The sequence below is a fragment of the Pan troglodytes genome, chromosome 3 (genome assembly GCF_028858775.2).
Source record: "Pan troglodytes isolate AG18354 chromosome 3, NHGRI_mPanTro3-v2.0_pri, whole genome shotgun sequence".
Lineage (NCBI taxonomy): Eukaryota > Metazoa > Chordata > Mammalia > Primates > Hominidae > Pan > Pan troglodytes.
This window is the reverse complement of record NC_072401.2, coordinates 32,543,897-32,560,611: the sequence shown is the minus strand read 5'-3', so window position 1 is coordinate 32,560,611 and position 16,715 is coordinate 32,543,897. Positions and strand designations below refer to the sequence as shown.

The 16,715-nt window shown below is 36.8% G+C and overlaps 1 long non-coding RNA gene across 3 annotated transcripts in view; it reads right to left on the bottom strand.

Annotated features, from left to right (window-relative positions):
• Positions 1-16,715, bottom strand: part of LOC104006019 (uncharacterized) — a 205,604-nt gene that overhangs the window by 54,473 nt on the left and 134,416 nt on the right. For all 3 annotated transcript variants that reach the window (XR_008547475.2, XR_679541.4, XR_010156518.1), the window contains exon 2: positions 1,203-1,417. This is a non-coding gene — a long non-coding RNA (uncharacterized LOC104006019). The remainder of the gene's footprint in view (positions 1-1,202; positions 1,418-16,715) is intronic.

The window sequence follows — 16,715 nt, the reverse complement described above, 5'->3', positions numbered from 1 at the left end:
TTAACATACCTAATTTTTGTTCTCCCTTACCTTTGTTGCTAATTATACAGCCAGATAGCCTGGGCTTTAATCTCAGCTGTGTTCCTTATTTGCTGCCTCATTCTCTCACATGTAAAATGAAGATAAGCTAAATAGCCATCTCCTTGGTTAAAATAGTGCTAAGCACATCATAAAGACATGTAAGTGCTTTTTATTATTATTCCGCAATCATTTTTACTAGAAATTTCTGTTGTTCACTGATGTCCTATGCTTAGACGAAAACATCAGCAAATGAGCTGCAACTGGTCAAGTACAGACACATCCTGTTGTTTCCTTCTAAAATGATGCTTTTGTTCAAATAAATTAATTGACCTATTAAAATGGAAACATTTAAATCTTCCCCAAAAGACTAATGTTTTCTGGATGTTATACCTACATAAGCATTGACAAAAAACAAGGCTTTATTTCCTCTTTTTTTATTACAGCATTCATGAGTGACATAATAATGATTGTAAATTTTTTAAAATGTAAAATAGGGGAACATCTTAAAATTTATCAAGCTCTAAGTACCAAGGTCATTGATTTCAAAGAGAAAAAAAATGTCTTCTGAGAATAAGAGATTAAAAATTACTCTAGGGCCAACATATATAGAATTTAAAAAATAATTTACTATTCATGGCTTTGGGCTATTTTTAAAGTTTTTTTTTAATTTTTTTCATTGTTCTATCTATTGGACTATTTAGAAACTGTTGGATGGCTCAGAAAAGGCCAGTTTCCTAAAAAGGAGGCCGACTGTATTTAATCAATATTTTAGTTATTCTCAGTCAACTATATTTTTCAATTGCCTTGGTTACACCACAAACTGACATACAAAGACTATACAATATCTAGGATTAAGGAAATAGACATAGCAAAATTATATTTCAAGAAATATTTTCTAAAACAGAGGATATAAAGAACATAAATACATTGAAAAAAAATCCCCACATTAAAGTGGACTCTATTGGTTATCTTTGTCTAATTTGTTTCATAGGATGTGATTTAGGGTCTGAAATGTGAGGAAAGGATAATGACCATAATTTATATCATTGTTGCTAGTATTAAAGTAGTAATATTTATTATTGATATGACTGGTTGGGACTAAAGCCAGCTGTCCAATCCTAAGGACCCAGGGAGAACTGTTCCTTCTCTGTGCTTTCTGGCCGGCATGGGGGAACATATACCTGCAGGAGAAGTTAGTTTCTGGTCTCCAGGGTCCACACAAAATTCTGCAGAGGGTTAGGTGGGTAGTCTGCCCTCTCCTGGCCTTCCAGGCTGCTGTTTCCTTGTCCGCAAGGCGACCATTTCCTGACACTTCCATTTAGGCTTCATATTCTTTGTTTCTTCCCTCAAGTTCACAAAAGCTTGATTTGATGTGTTCCATTTGTAAGCAAAATATCTGCACGTTGGGAAAGAACACAGAGTAGCTTCAGCACTTTGAACCAATGAGGCTTGTGATAAAGCCTTCTTGATAGCATGACTAAATATCTGTTTGCCTGCTTGAAAATGTTGTAGAACAAAAAATGCCTATTGGTTATATTTTGAGGCACCTTCATTCCTCAAGTGTGAATGAAAAATTGCATGGTTATGCTACCTGCTGGTTTCACATACCTTAGCCATTGTAATATGTTAGCTTCCTCATAACAATATCCTTTCTTCCAAGCAATATTACATCAAGGAGTGTATATCCTCCTTGAGTTTCAAGGTACCTTTGCTTCTCTGTGTTGGAAACTGGATAGTGCTAACCTTAACCTTTTTTTCCTGTTCTATAATCTTCATTGGCCTTATAATATAGACCAAATTCTCTATTAATAAAGATGCCCTGTCATCAACTACATTCTACAGCTAGGAAACTTGGTTTTGTGCCTTCTATCTATATAGCTGTCTCAAATTCTCCACAGAAATAGAATTGTCAGGTAATTTCCTAGCCTAGAAACTGAGCATTCGTGGTAAAGTTTACTGAAGTCTTTTGATGTGGCAAAAACAGTGGTGAGTTAAGAGAAAGTACAAGGTAATGTTTACATATATAAACATTTAGTAGTTCCACCTTATCAGTCATTTTGCTTGTTATAGTTTCAGTTACCCCAGGTCAACCTTGATTCAAAAATACGTGAGTAAGGTATTATACAATAGGGTATTTTTAAAGGGAGAGAGAGAAGGAAAGACAATGTCCATGTAAATTTTTTTATAATATTTTGTTATAATTGTTCTGTTTTATTATTAACTACTGTTGTTAATCTCTTACTGTGCCTAATTTATAAATTAAACTTTACCATAGGTATGTATGTACAGGAAAAACATAATATATGTAAGGTCTAGGCATCTACTAGGAGTCCTCTTTTTTAAATTTTATTTAAGTTCCGGGATACATGTGCAGGATGTGCAGGTTTGTTACATAGGTAAACAAACCTGTTTTGTTTGCTGCACCTATCAACCCATCACCTATGTATTAAGTACCAAATGCATTATCTATTTATCCCCCTGCCCCCGAGAGGCCCTGGTGTGTGTTGTTCCCCACCCTGTGTCTATGTGTTCTCGCTGTTCACCTCCCACTTATGAGTGAGAACATGTGGTGTTTGGTTTTCTGTTCCTGTGTTAGTTTGCTGAGGATAATGGTTTCCAACTTCATCCATGCCCCTGAAAAGGACATGATCTTGGTCCTTTCTATAGCTACATAGTGTTCATGGTGTATATGTACCAATTTGTCTTTATCCAGTCTATCATTGATGGGCATTTGGATTGATTTCATGTCTTTGCTGTCATGAATAGTGCTGCAATAAACATACAGGTGCATGTATCTTTATAACAGAATGATTTATATTCCTTTAGGTATATACCCAGTAATGGGATATCTGGGTCTAATGGTATTTCTGGTTCTAGATCCTTGAGGAATTGCCACACTGTCTTCCACAGTGGTTCAATTAATTTAGATTCCCACCAACAATGTAAAAGCATTCCTATTTCTGCACAACCTCACCAGCATCTATTGTTTCTTGACTTCTTAATAATTGCCATTCTGACTGCTGTGAGATGATATCTCATTGTGGTTTTAATTTGCATTTCTCTAATGATCAGTGATGTTGAGCTTTTCTTCATAGGTTTGTTGGCCTTATGAATGTCTTCTTTTGAGAAGTGTCTGTTCATGTTCTTTGCCCACTTTTTGATGGGGATTTTTTATGTAAATTTGTATGAGTTCCTTGTAGATTCTGAATATTAGACCTTCGTCAGATGGATAGCTTGCAAAAATTTTCTCCCATTCTGTAGGTTGTCTGTCCTGATGATAGTTTCTTTTGCTGTGCAGAAGCTCTTAATTAGATCTCATTTGTCAATTTTTGCTTTTGTTACAATTGCTTCTGGTGATTTAGTCATAAAATCTCTGCCCATGCCTATGTCTTGAATGGTATTGCCTAGATTTCTTTCTAGGGTTTTTACGGTTTTGTATTTTACATTTAAGCCTTTAATACATTTGAGCTAATTTTTATACAAGCTGTAAGGAAGGGGTCCAGTTTCAAATTAGGACTCAGGATTAAGAAACTCACAAAAAACTGCACAACTACATGGAAACTGAACAACCTGGTCCTTAATGACTACTAGGTAAATAACAGTAACCAAATCAGCATGGTACTGGTACCAAAACAGATATATAGACCAATGGAACAGAACAGACGCCTCAGAAATAACGCCACACATCTACAACCATCTGATCTTTGAGAAACCTGAAAAAACAAGCAATGGGGAAAGGATTCCCTGTTTAATAAATGGTGTTGGGAAAAATGGCTAGCCATACGCAGAAAGCTGAAACTGGATCTCTTCCTTACATCTTATACAAAAATTAACTCAAGATGGATTAAAGACTTAAACATAAGACCTAAAACCAGGAAAACCCTAGAAGAAAACCTAGTCAGTACAATTCAGGACACAGGCATGGAAAAAGACTTCATGACTAAAACACCAAAAGCAATGGCAACAAAAGCCAAAATTGACAAATGGGATCTCATTAAACTAAAGAGCTTCTGCACAGCAAAGAAACTATCATCAGCATGAACAGGCAACCTACAGAATGGGAGAAAATTTTTGCAATCTATTCATCTGAAAAAGGGCTAATATCCAGAATCTACAAAGAACTTAAACAAATTTACAAGAAAAAAAAGAAACAGCACCTTCAAAATGTGGGCGATGGATATGAACAGACACTTCTCAAAAGAAGACGTTTATGCGTCCAACAAACATGAAAAAAAGCTCAACATCACTGGGCATTAGAGAAATGCAAATCAAATCCACAATGACATACCATCTCATGCCAGTTAGAATAGTGATCATTATAATGTCAGGAAACAACAGATGCTGGAGAGGATGTGGAGAAATAGGAACACTTTTACACTGTTGGTGGTAGTGTAAATTAGTTCAATCATTGTGGAAGAAAGTGTGGGGATTCCTCAGTGACCTAGAATGAGGAATACCATTTGACTCAATAATCCCATTACTGGGTATATACCCAAAGGATTATAAATCCCATGCACTTATGTTTATTATGGCACTGTTCACAACAACAAAGATTTGGAACCAACCCATATACACCACGGAATACTATGCAGCCATAAAAATGGATGAGTTCATGTCCTTTGCAGGGACATGGATGAGGCTGGAAACCATCATTCTCAGCAAACTAACACAAGAACAGAAAACCAAACACCACATGTTCTTACTTATAGTGGAAGTTGAACAATGAGAACACATGGACACAGGGAGGGGAACATTACACACTGGGCCTGTCAGGGAGTGTTGGGCTGGGGGAGGGATAGCATTAGGGGAAATACGTAATGTAGATGTCAGGTTGATGGGTTCATGAATCCACCATGGCACATATACCTATGTAATGAATCTGCACATTCTGCACATGTAACCCACAACTTAAAGTACAATAATAAAAAAAAATCCTGTAATGCTTACATTAAAAAAAAGTTGAATTGTGTAGTTTTCAGAATGAGTTTTTAAATGTATTTCAGATAATGCATCATAAATATCTTTAAAACATTATTGGTTCAGGAAAGTTATGTAGCACCAAATTTATCCTGGCACCTATAATAAATTTTTAATGCACCAAATGTTGTTTTGAAGACTTATCTCTTGCATGAAGCATTTCCATTTTTCTCTGAGAGTTTCAAGAAGAGGAAGTGAAGTCACTAAACAGTTCTCCTGAGGTGGAATTTACTTCCTTACAAAAATAAGCCTAATTACTCCTTGAATACAAAATTTACTGAAATAACAAGAAGATTCATATGAGTACTCTAATATGTGAAATATAAAATATTCAAAGTCTTATTGTCAAGATTCCATAATTAGAATTCTCTAAACTGAATAGTCAGCCTTACTAGACATAAGGATAATTTACTCATACAAGAATTTGTCCATCATTTAAATATTTTGATAGCCATAGAGCACAAAATTATGTTCAGGCTAGCAAGTGAAGTTTTGCATTATCTCTTGTGGGGGATTGGTCAGCGTGATGGAAGAAGCTGTAGGGAAAGAAGCAGACCTTTTGAAATGTCAGAAGGCTCTGCAAAGCTTCCGGGGAGAATAAGCTGAAGGCAGCTGTTCTCTTACCCTGAGGCAGAGGGCGAGGAGTAGGTACAAGGAAATATAAGAGAGTTTATCTAAATAGGCTTCTTTGCTTACATTGTCCAGAAACCAACCTTTGATCATCCCATTCGAGACTGCTCCCACAAGGGGGAACAACAATGTTAGTTACCCACAGATTGTGTTGGTTCCAGGCTTTTGGCATTAGGTCTGTACTGAATAAAAGCAAAGAGCTCCAGCTTATTGAGACTGCTTACTCTTCGGCCACCTACTGCCGGGCAGTCCCTTAACTGCTCTTTCACTGGATACCTGTGTCTGAGTACTCCTTTCGTCTGTAGCCCGGCCAGGGTCTGTGGACGGACCCAGCAATCTCTGGCAAAGGCTGAAAAAAAGACTGAAGATGGCAATCTTAAGGTTGATTTTTAAAAAGCATCCACCTACTTTTTTTAGGAAAATTTTCGGATAAATGTTGGTAACAAAAATTAATATCATACATATTATCTGTACATATATGTAAGCATGTATCATGGAGACAATATTATGAAGAATTAAGGTGATATTTTTCCATTCTTACAGCAAACCAGATCCATCTAAAGCCATTCAATAGTGTAGCTACAATAAGTCAAGGGCAAAAACTACTTCATGAAGTCGATAGAAATAATATAAGGAATACTCCCACCCAATTAGAAAGAAAATTAAAAAAAAAAAAAAACTATTTCTGCCTAAGACGCTGGAACACAGAAAGGAAAAGTGAAAGAATAAAGTAGTCAAACGTGAGAGCTCTGGTTCCCTATCAAAACACACACACACACATACACACACAGGACTGGGAGATTACACAAGAGATTGAAGGTGAAATTAGTAAAAGGCATTTACTAATTGCCCTTTTAGCAGAGTCCATTGTCATGCATAGCTTCTCCAAAATAAGCAGGAAGTGATTAGTTACAGAAGGAGCCTCAGATATTGCTCACAAGCCTCCTGCTGTGACTATGTGGTGTAGTTAAAGTCTAGAAATTACAAATGTTTTTTGGCCAACACAAAACTCATCTGTGAGTCATTGCCTGGGGGGCTTACTTGGACAAGGGCTGAGAGAATTACAGTAGCTTGGACAGCTTAAGGGCGGGACCAAGTAAAGAATGAAGCTCTGACTCTGAAGAATTTGCACTACTAAGGTAGGACTGAGGCAACACATCTGTGCTCTAACTCAGCAGTCCCAAACCTTTTTGGCACCAGGGACCAGCTTTGTGGAAGACAATTTTTCCATGGATGGGGTGAAGGGGATGGTTTCGGGATGGTTGAGCTGCATTATATTTTGTGCACTTTATTTCTATTATTATTACATTGTAATATATAATGAAATAATTATTCAACTCAGCATGATGTAGAGTAAGTGGGAGCCCTGAGCTTGTTTTCCTGCAAATAGACAGTCCAATCTGGGGGTGATGGGAGACAATTATACCCAAAATGTGTTGCTTATGTTCAGTCTCACTTCGATTGTGGTCACCGCAGAAAATCCTGCTTCACAAAGACAGAGTGCTGGAAATGGAAGCAGGGTCCTCAGTGCTTTTGTGGCAATCTCAGGATATTCTACCTTGATTTTAATCCAGAATATATGGAGACCTGAAGTTGTATCAAACATATTTTTAAGGCCACTGTCATTTGCGGTATCAAGCAGTTGGTCCTCTTCTAGCATGGCCAGAGTTGATTCACCTGGCTTATTCACATATAAGTCACAGATCCATTCTTTCCCAGTTTGGGGGTCTTTTGTGGTTAGGTCTTTTGGCAAAGTTGATAGGTGACTATGAACCAGTTGGGAGAAAGAAGGCCCTGGCTCAGTCTCTTTGAAAATCTCTGCTAATGTTTGATACATGTCAAAAATCCCAATATTCACTCATCACCCTGATAATTCCAGTTTGGCTTTGAATGGAGCCACATTATCTGCCAACTTGAACACAGTTGTCATTCTCTCCTGAAGTGACAGATTGAGTTCCTTGAATAGGGTGAATATGTCAAACAGGTAGACAAGTTTTGCAACCCACTCTGTGTCACTGAAACGTGCTGCAGTGGTGACTGTTTTTCTAAAAGAAATCTTTGGAGTGGCTCTCACAACTCAAAAATTCTGGCCAGTGGTCTACCTTTAGAAGGCCTGCCTGTAATCCCAGCATTTTGGGAGGCCAAAGCCGGTGGATCACCTAAGGTCAGTAGTTCGAGACCAGCCTGGCCAATATGGTGAAACCCATCTCTACTAAAAATACAAAAATTAGCTGGGTGTGGTGGCACATGCCTATAATCCCAGCTAACGGGAGGTTGAGGCAGGAGAATCTCTTGAACCCGGGAGGAAGAGGTTGCAATGAGCAGAGATTGTGCTACTACACTCCAGCCTGGGTGATGGAGCAAAACTCCATCTCAACAGAAAAAAAAAAAAAAAGAAAGTCATCTCAATTCTGTTTATAAGAGAAGACGTGTGCTCTGCATCTATCTCCTCACAGAGCTGCGTGAACAGACGTGAGTAAGGGCATGTACTTTAATGTGGTTGATCATTTGAATCACATCCTGCAACACGTTATTAAGTTCAGGTGACATTTTTTGGCTAGCCAGCATTTCTCTGTGGATGACACACTGTGTAGACTCACATTCAGAAGCAACCTCTTTGATGCAAGTAATGAAACCAGAAAGCCATCCATAGCAGCCGCTTCATCCACGCATATGCCAACACAAAATGGCCAATTCAGTTTCCCTGATATGTAATTATTCAAATAATTGAATAGTTCCACAGCTGTGGTGTTGATTGGCACCAAAAGTGTACATAACATATCCTCATCCTCCTGAGAAATATATCACACAAAAACAAGCATTGTTGTCTTGTTGTCAACATCAGTAAACTCGTCAACCTGTATTGCGTACCACAGTGACTCATTAATCCTCTCTAACAATTGTGCCTCATTATCCTCTGCTATTTCATTGATTTGTCTAGTTATGGTGCTAGCTGAAAGAGGAACATGTGCCACCTTTTGAACTGCAGTCACTCCTAAAAGTTCATGGCAAACGTCCTTAGGAGCAGGTGGGGTTAACTCTTCACCAGTAGTAAAGGGCTTCTTAGCTTTAGCAATGTGGTTAGCCACTAAGAGTGATGCTCTTCCTGCAGACGCATTTGATGAAGTGGTGGTCTTCAATAATTGCAGTTTTTCTTTGTGTTCACATTTTTTTTTTCTTTTGAAAAACTCCAAGGGCCTGTCTTTTAATACAGGGTGCTTAGACTCCATGTGGCAAAGCAATTTTGAAGGTTTCATGGCTTCCTTGGATAGCCAGTCACAACACAGAATACAAAGCAGAGAATGTGAATCACCTTTTGCAAATAACCCATATTTTAAGTAGGACTCTTGGAATTTTCTTTTAAATGTAGATATCTTTTTGTTGGCACTCTTAAAGTCCTCTGCTGTCTCATCATTGGATTTTTCTCTCTTTTCAAAGAAGCTCTCTGGTGACATTTGTTTTTTACTTATTCTGGCTAGGGTTAGCTTGAGGGCTTACCAATTCTATGACTGAGACAAGTGCACAGTGCAGGAATGAGGCACAGGCGAAAGTGGTAAATAAAATAATGGGTGGACCATGTGCAGACTAAAATAAGTATCGAATTCTGACTTAAAGCCTGCCACCAGAGGCAACTTGTCACTTGCAACTCAGTGATAGAATTTTGATATGAGTCCGCAAGCAATTGATTTATTATGGTCTCTGTACAGTCAAACCTCTCTGCCAATGCTAATTTGTATTTGTAGCCACCCCCCAGCATGAGCATCACTGCCTCCGCTCCACCTCAGATCATCAAGCAGCAGATTCTCATAAGAAGTGTGCAACCTAGATCCCTCACATGAGCAGTACACAGTAGGGTTTGTACTCCTATGAGAATCTAATGCCACTGCTGATCTGAAAGGAGGTGGAGCTCAGATGGCAATACAGCCAATGGGAAGTAGCCGTAAATACAGATGAAGCTTCCCTTAATGGCCCATTGTTTAACTCCTGGTGTGCGGCCTGGTTTCTAACACGCCATGGATTGGTACAACTTTATGGCCCAAGGGTTGGACACCCCTGCTATAACTAAGAATTACTCATCCATACTTCAATAGTGAACTGAGGCAGAGCAGTCAGTGGCTAGTTAGATTGAAGGCATCTTTCAGAGAGAAGGCCCAGAAGATGAAATATAGCCACTGTTCTCCTTGATGATAGAACTGTGACCCCTATCTCATGCCTACCAACCCAAGCCTTCATTTTCCCTGGGACATGAAGTCCCATTTACCCCTACATGAAATATAGGACTATATTTTGTTCATTAACCTGTGTTCTTGTAACACTGCAGAAGTGTTATCTTGACTAGTAGGGAAGATGTGTTCTATAGGGTCATTCAGGCCCCTGGTTCTTCCATCTTTAGGCACCTCAATTCCCTAAACTGTCAGGATATCGTCTTTATCTACATATTTGAAACAAGGTTTCAAACCATTATGCTTTTTAGCTCAAAAGACGGGGAAAGAAGGGTTTGAAGTCCAACAATTTCCCTTAAAAAAAAAGTGATACTGTAAGTTGCACACATCATTTTATGCATGCCGCATGGGGAAATATGGGATGCAAGCAGGCTATGGAATCTAGCTTCTAAGGTACGTTGCCATATTACCACATAATTCTATTACAATGAAGAAAAAGAAAAAAGCAACCAATTTGAGTAAAAGTTGCTAGTCTACCATACGTAATTCTTGTCAAGAAGACTGAGTTTGTAAAGGATGAAGTTTCTACCACTACCACAGCAATTCTATATCCCTGCCTTTCTTCACTATCTAGCAAGATGACAGATTTACAGAACATTGCACTGGCTATATCAACTAAGAAAAAGCTACATTTCAGTTTCTGATTTTATTGAAATAATGAAAATTTGTGTGTATTACATATATATTCTATTAGACTACATGTTTAAATTAATTGTGTTTCTTGGTGTATTATATTTCTTGAGACTATAATACCATTTCCACATCATGGTCTGAGATTCCTGCATGATTATTGGTGTGAACTGAATGTTTGTGCCCCCTTCCAAATTCATATGTTGATGTCCTAATTTTCAGTGAGTTGGTATTTGGAGGTTGTGTTTTGGGGAGGTAATTAGGTTTAGATGAAATCATGAAGGAGGAGCCCTCATTATGAGATTAGTGCCTTTATAATAAAATAGAGAGGCCGTGCTTCTTTCTGTTTCCACTAGGTGTGTACACAACATGAAGGTGGCCATCTGCAAGCCAAAAAGAGAGCCTTTACCAGAACCTGACCATTGCTGGCACCCCAATCCTGGATGATCCAGCCTCTAGAACTATGAGAAATAAATTTCTGCTGTTTAAGCAACCCAGTCTAAGATATTTTTGTTGTAGCAGCCTGAACTGCCTAAAGAAACTGTGGTCTTGTAAATTTCTCCAACATCATCTCAAATCACTCTCCGAATTGCTCACTCTTGTCCAGGCATGTAGGTCTACCTGTGTTCCCAGAGCATGAGAATTCACTTCCTTCCCCAGAGGCTCCGAACTCTCTATCTCCTCTGTGTTAATCATACTCTAGTTCTTCACCTACCTGGCTCCTTCTCATCCTTCAGGTATCTTACATAGCACCTCCAGAATGAGCAACACATTTCATGACCATTCTGTCTAAAACCATACCTTTCCTGTTTACTCAGTTACCATAATTAATGATTTTATTTCCTTCACTAAACTTTTCACAATCTGTAACTGTTTTATTTTTAATTATTTAATAGGGCATTGCTTGTCTCCAACATATAAATGTAAGTTTCATAAGTGTGTAAGTATCTTCTGTGTCTTTGTCACCCTGCTATTCTTTCTGCCAATTACAGTGCATGACACAAAGTGTTATTTAAAAATATTTGTTGAATGAGTGAATTGTATGGATAAGCTCTTAGAAAAACAAATATACAGGTATGTGCATGTGTGTACTGTGAGTTAATCATACTATTTCTCAATAAGTAGACCAAAAGAATCTTATTTACAGAACTCTAAGGCATTTTTTCACAAGTATTGCTAACTTATGACTATAAAACACCATGTTGTTGCCCTTGAGTCATTATGCAATCCAGCTAAAAGTGGATTGCTGTAAACCAACACTGTTTTACATTCTGTTCCATACTCAAAGAGAACATATGCCATAGTAACCCTGTCTTTAAGGAAATTTGTGTTGTCTTATATTAGTTCTTGGATTTTATTTTTATGTTTCTTTGAAGGAGTTCGAAGGAGCAAATTTCCATAAAGATGGGGTTTAAATTACTATAGCATCAGTAACTACTCTTCAGACTACATGATAAGCAGCATGATTGAGAAGAAATGTTATTATGCTGTCCTATAGAATAGTGTAATATAGTTTTTCTAATGAGTAGTCAGATTTCCTGCATGTTTAATGACCTCAGGCAAGTGAGGAAAACTCGCAAAGACTTCAGTTTCTTCATCTACAATAGTGAGAATAATGCAGCCCCAATATCTTAGAATTGGTGTGAAGAGCTTCAACTGACACTGTAAATGTTGCCTTGCTTAAACCTACTAAAAACTATATTAGCTAGAAATGATAATCTCCATTCCACAGATGAGAAAATTGAAGCTCATAAAGGTTAAATGCCCTACTGTCACATAGGTGGTGGAAAGCAAAACCAATTTATTTTCAACATACTCACATTTTTGTGTCCCTAATTAGAATTCTTTTTTTAATAATTATTTCATTTTAGATAATTTGGCAATAAGCACCATGGAATAAGTCTTTGAATTTTTTTTATCTTATTTGAAATTATTGGTGTGTTGGTAGTTAAGCCAGTGAGGATGAGGACAGGAGAAAATGAGAAAAGAAAGAGAGAAATGTGGGAGAAAGTCAGATAAGAATGTCTGAAGTGCCAATGATGTCGTATGTTTTAGCAAAATTAGACAAGTAAGTCATCTCTGTTTCTTTTATTTCACTAAAATGCCCAAGTAATAGAACCTTAGTAATAATTTTTCATGTATTTTTAAGATACATGAAGAAGTCAGTGGAGTGTGTGAGAGAATATCTGCTGTATTATATTTACTTTTTGTTACAAAGGAAAGATACTATTTCAACTCCAATTATGCAGGATGGGAAAAAGCTTCGTCTATTCCACTCTCTTGCTTTCAAAAAAATATTCTGGAGCAAAATTTGAGACTCTCATTCCTCTATAGTTTTCTATATCCATTTTTCTTTCATTCTTGCTATCTCACTAGAAGCCAAAAGTTACTAATTGAAAAGAATATAAAGTTTTGAGAGCATTAGAGGTGAAAGCTATTTCAATTACTATTTTTGCTGCTTTAACATACTTCCAGTTATGAATGAGTCTGTACATTAATGTTGTTAAATAAAAAGTGTCTATTTCAGAAACATAATCAGCATATTTTACAAATAACAGACCCAGAGTACAATAGACATTTAAAGTAAATGTTAAGTTGATCCATAAAAAAAAAATTTAGATTTTTCTCTTTATTAATATTCTCTCCCTTTGGCACTACTAGGGTGTTCTGTTCAATTTGAACATCATCATTTAAGACTTAATAATATCCCCCCTTTATCGGGTTCTCCTCTCACACATGCGTATAAAAATAACTTACTCGTCTCTTGTCCTGCAACCTCTCTGGCTTAACTCCCTAACATCACTGTGCACAAGGATGCAAGATAGGTTCTTACAGGGTAACTGCTTCACCTTTTTCTGCCTCTCACCTCCAAAAGGGCACCAGAGGCAAATTGAACATTGAGTTATCAAAGATAAGTAATTTATTTTCCAAATAGTTCTCTATGGGAAGAGAGGAGACTGCCTCTTAAATTCATTTGAAGGGCTTATGGCTGTGTGATTCTCTTTCAGCACTCCCCACAGAGAAGCCCTGGGTAGCAGCTTATCTTCCCTGTCCTTGAGAGCAGCATCCAGTCAAGTTGGTTCAAAAGAAAACTACTCACATGCCTATTGTGCTGTTGAATTGCATAGAATTGGATCCTTAAACAATGTTAGCTGATTGCCTTTTGATGAATTTGTCTAAGTTCCTCACATTTTTTTGTCTCCTCATATAACTGGAAATATACATATATTTTGTTGCATATATATATATAAAACCAAGGATCTTAAGGAATTGTTTTTTTAAAAAAAATCTTAAAAATTAGTAAGGTAGCAAAAAGAAAACCAAAGATTCTGAAACACACAAACAAACAAACAACAATGCAGCTAGTCTATTGTTCTATTCCCCATGTCTGAAAGTGATCTATCTACAGGAAAATTACTCTGGTCATCACTTCAGTAAATGAGAAAGGAGCCATGGGAAAGAGGATTTACTCCACTGTGTTGCCATAGAATACAGCATAACCACCTACAATGAAACCTCAGCAGCTAAGACTGCTCGCACAACAATAACTTACAATGTGATTGCACAACTCACCAAAAATGTCCAAAACAACAGCACTAATAGCTGCTCCAGGCAATCAGCTCTAGAGAGGAATAACCAGTTATGTTTTTGTTTTTGCAGAGATGGCTTTGTTGCTTCCTTAAGGCTACATTTGTAAAAAATATTCTGACCACACTCCACCTATCTGAAATATGCCAGAACACGTGTCAATAAGGGGCAGAGTTTAAACTATGGTGATGTATATTGATTGAATATACAGCTTTGTTTCCAATTAGCTTGCTTCATTGGCTTAATTACTTTATCTTTCTAAGTCTGAATGTTATATTTGTCACTTAAAAATAGATTTACCTTATAAAATTGGCATATTCTGGGGATTTCAAAAATGTCTTTACATAGAAAATGCTGAATAATTTATAACCATTACTATGAGTTTCAATTTTTGAATCTTCTTGTTTTATTGATTCTTATTTGTTGGAAATTTAATAACCATTCTTAAATTTACATTAGCCAAATTAAGCAATTAACTTTACTTTGAGAATGACCAACAATGAAAACATAACAAAACCAAACAAAAAACTAAACTAACAGTAGCTAGTAATAACAGGTTACACAAAATAGAAGTGTTTGTTTTTTCTTCTCATTCATAGAAATTTAATATAGAAAAATAAAATTTAGGGCTAAAATTGCAGCTCCTAGAAGGCCAGGCCCTTTCTATATTGTTTGCTCTATTACCTTTAAAAAACATAATTTTAATAATAGTAATAGCAAATATGTTTTTACTATTTCCTATGGGCCATGAACATAGTAAACAGCTTTACTTATAGCTCACTTAACACTCAAAATAATCAGAATACTATTGCAATTTTACATATGGAGTTACTGAGACACAGATAACACATATGCAGTTGACCCTTGAACATCATGGGTTTGAAATGTGTCAGTCTACCCACAAATACATTATTAAAAATAAGTATATTGGAAAATGTGGGGGAGCAGTTGTGACAATTTGAAAACTTACCAAAAGTTAATTATGTCATGAATGCATAAAGTATGTCTAGATAATAATTGATTTTATCATTTTGCTACCATGAAATTTACACAAATTCGCTACCATGAAATACACACAAATCTATTACAAAAAGTTAAAGTTATCAAAATTATGCACACACTTACAGACCATACATGGTGTCATTTGCAGTCAAGAGAAATGTAAATGAATGTAAAGATGCATAAAACATACCTGCATAAAATTAACTGTAGTGTGTACTGTTGTACTATAATAAATTCATAGCCACCTCCTATTGCTATTGTGGTAAGCTCAAGTGTTAAATGTGCTTAAAACATCTGCCATGTGATCCTCATCATCTCTGTGTGAGCCATTCATCTCTTCATTAAATTGCATATAGCAGTGAAAAGTGATGTTTCATGGTTCTTGTGTATTTTTCATTGTATTTAGTACAATACTTTAAACCTTGAGTAATACCATGGGACCCATATGAAGTGTCACTAGTAATGCTGAAAGTGCTCCCAAGAATCAAAGTCATGACAGAACAAGAAAAATTTGAATTGCTTTATATGTACCACAGATTGAGATCTTCAGCTGAGATTGCCCACAATTTCAAGATCAATGAATCCAACATGAAGACCATTGTAAAAAGGAAAAGGAAATTTGTGAAGCCTGTGCTGCAGCTACACCAGCATGTGTGAAAACCTTGCACATTTTGTGAAATACCTTTACATTTTGTATTGAAAATGCAGCTTTCATGTTGGTGAAGGATTGCTACAAGAAAGATGTACCTATTTTACTCTAACATGATTTGAGAAAAAGTAAAGTCATTATATGACAATTTAAAGCAAAAAGGAAGCTGGAGAATTTAATGTCAGCTAAGGATGGTTTGATAAGTTTAGAAAAAGATTAGGCTAAATAATGTCAAGATAAGTGCAGCAGCTTCTGCTGACCAAGAGGCAGTAAATAAGAAAATCACCGAGGAGAAGGATATCTGCCTGAACAGGTTTTTAATGCAGAAGAAAGTGACCTGTTCTGGGTGTGGAGTGGGGGGAAGGCACAAAGAACATTCATTAATAAGGAAGATAAGTGAGCACCAGAATTTAAGGCAGAAAGGGATAGGCTAACTCTGCTGTTTTGTGCAAATATAGTCAGGTTTATAATTAGGACTGCCCTTATCTATAAAGCTACTAAATCCGAAGCCCTGAAGGAAAAAAATATACACACCAGCTTCCAGTCATTTTTTTGTATTACAAGCAGACCTGGACAACAAGAACACTTTTTCTGGATAGGCTCCCATTGATGTTTTGTCCCTGAAATCAGGAAGTACCCTGCCAGTAAGGAAATGCCTTTTAAAGTTTTTTTTGATATTATACCATGATTTTGGCCACTGAGAACCCCCTTGAGTTCAATATCAAAAGCGTTAAAGTAGTCTATTTGCCATGAAACACATGGCTTTAATTCAGCCTCTAATTAAAAGTCATAAGGACCTTTACGGTTCATTATACATGGTACTCTATGGAAACAGTTGTCATCACTATGGAAGAGAACCCTGAAAGAGAGAACATCATAAAAGTCTGGAAGGATTACACTATTGAAGATGTTGTCCTTCTTATAGAAAAAGCTGTGAAAGCCATAAAGCCTAAAACAATAAATTCTTGCTGGAGAAAACTGTCCAAGTGTTGTGC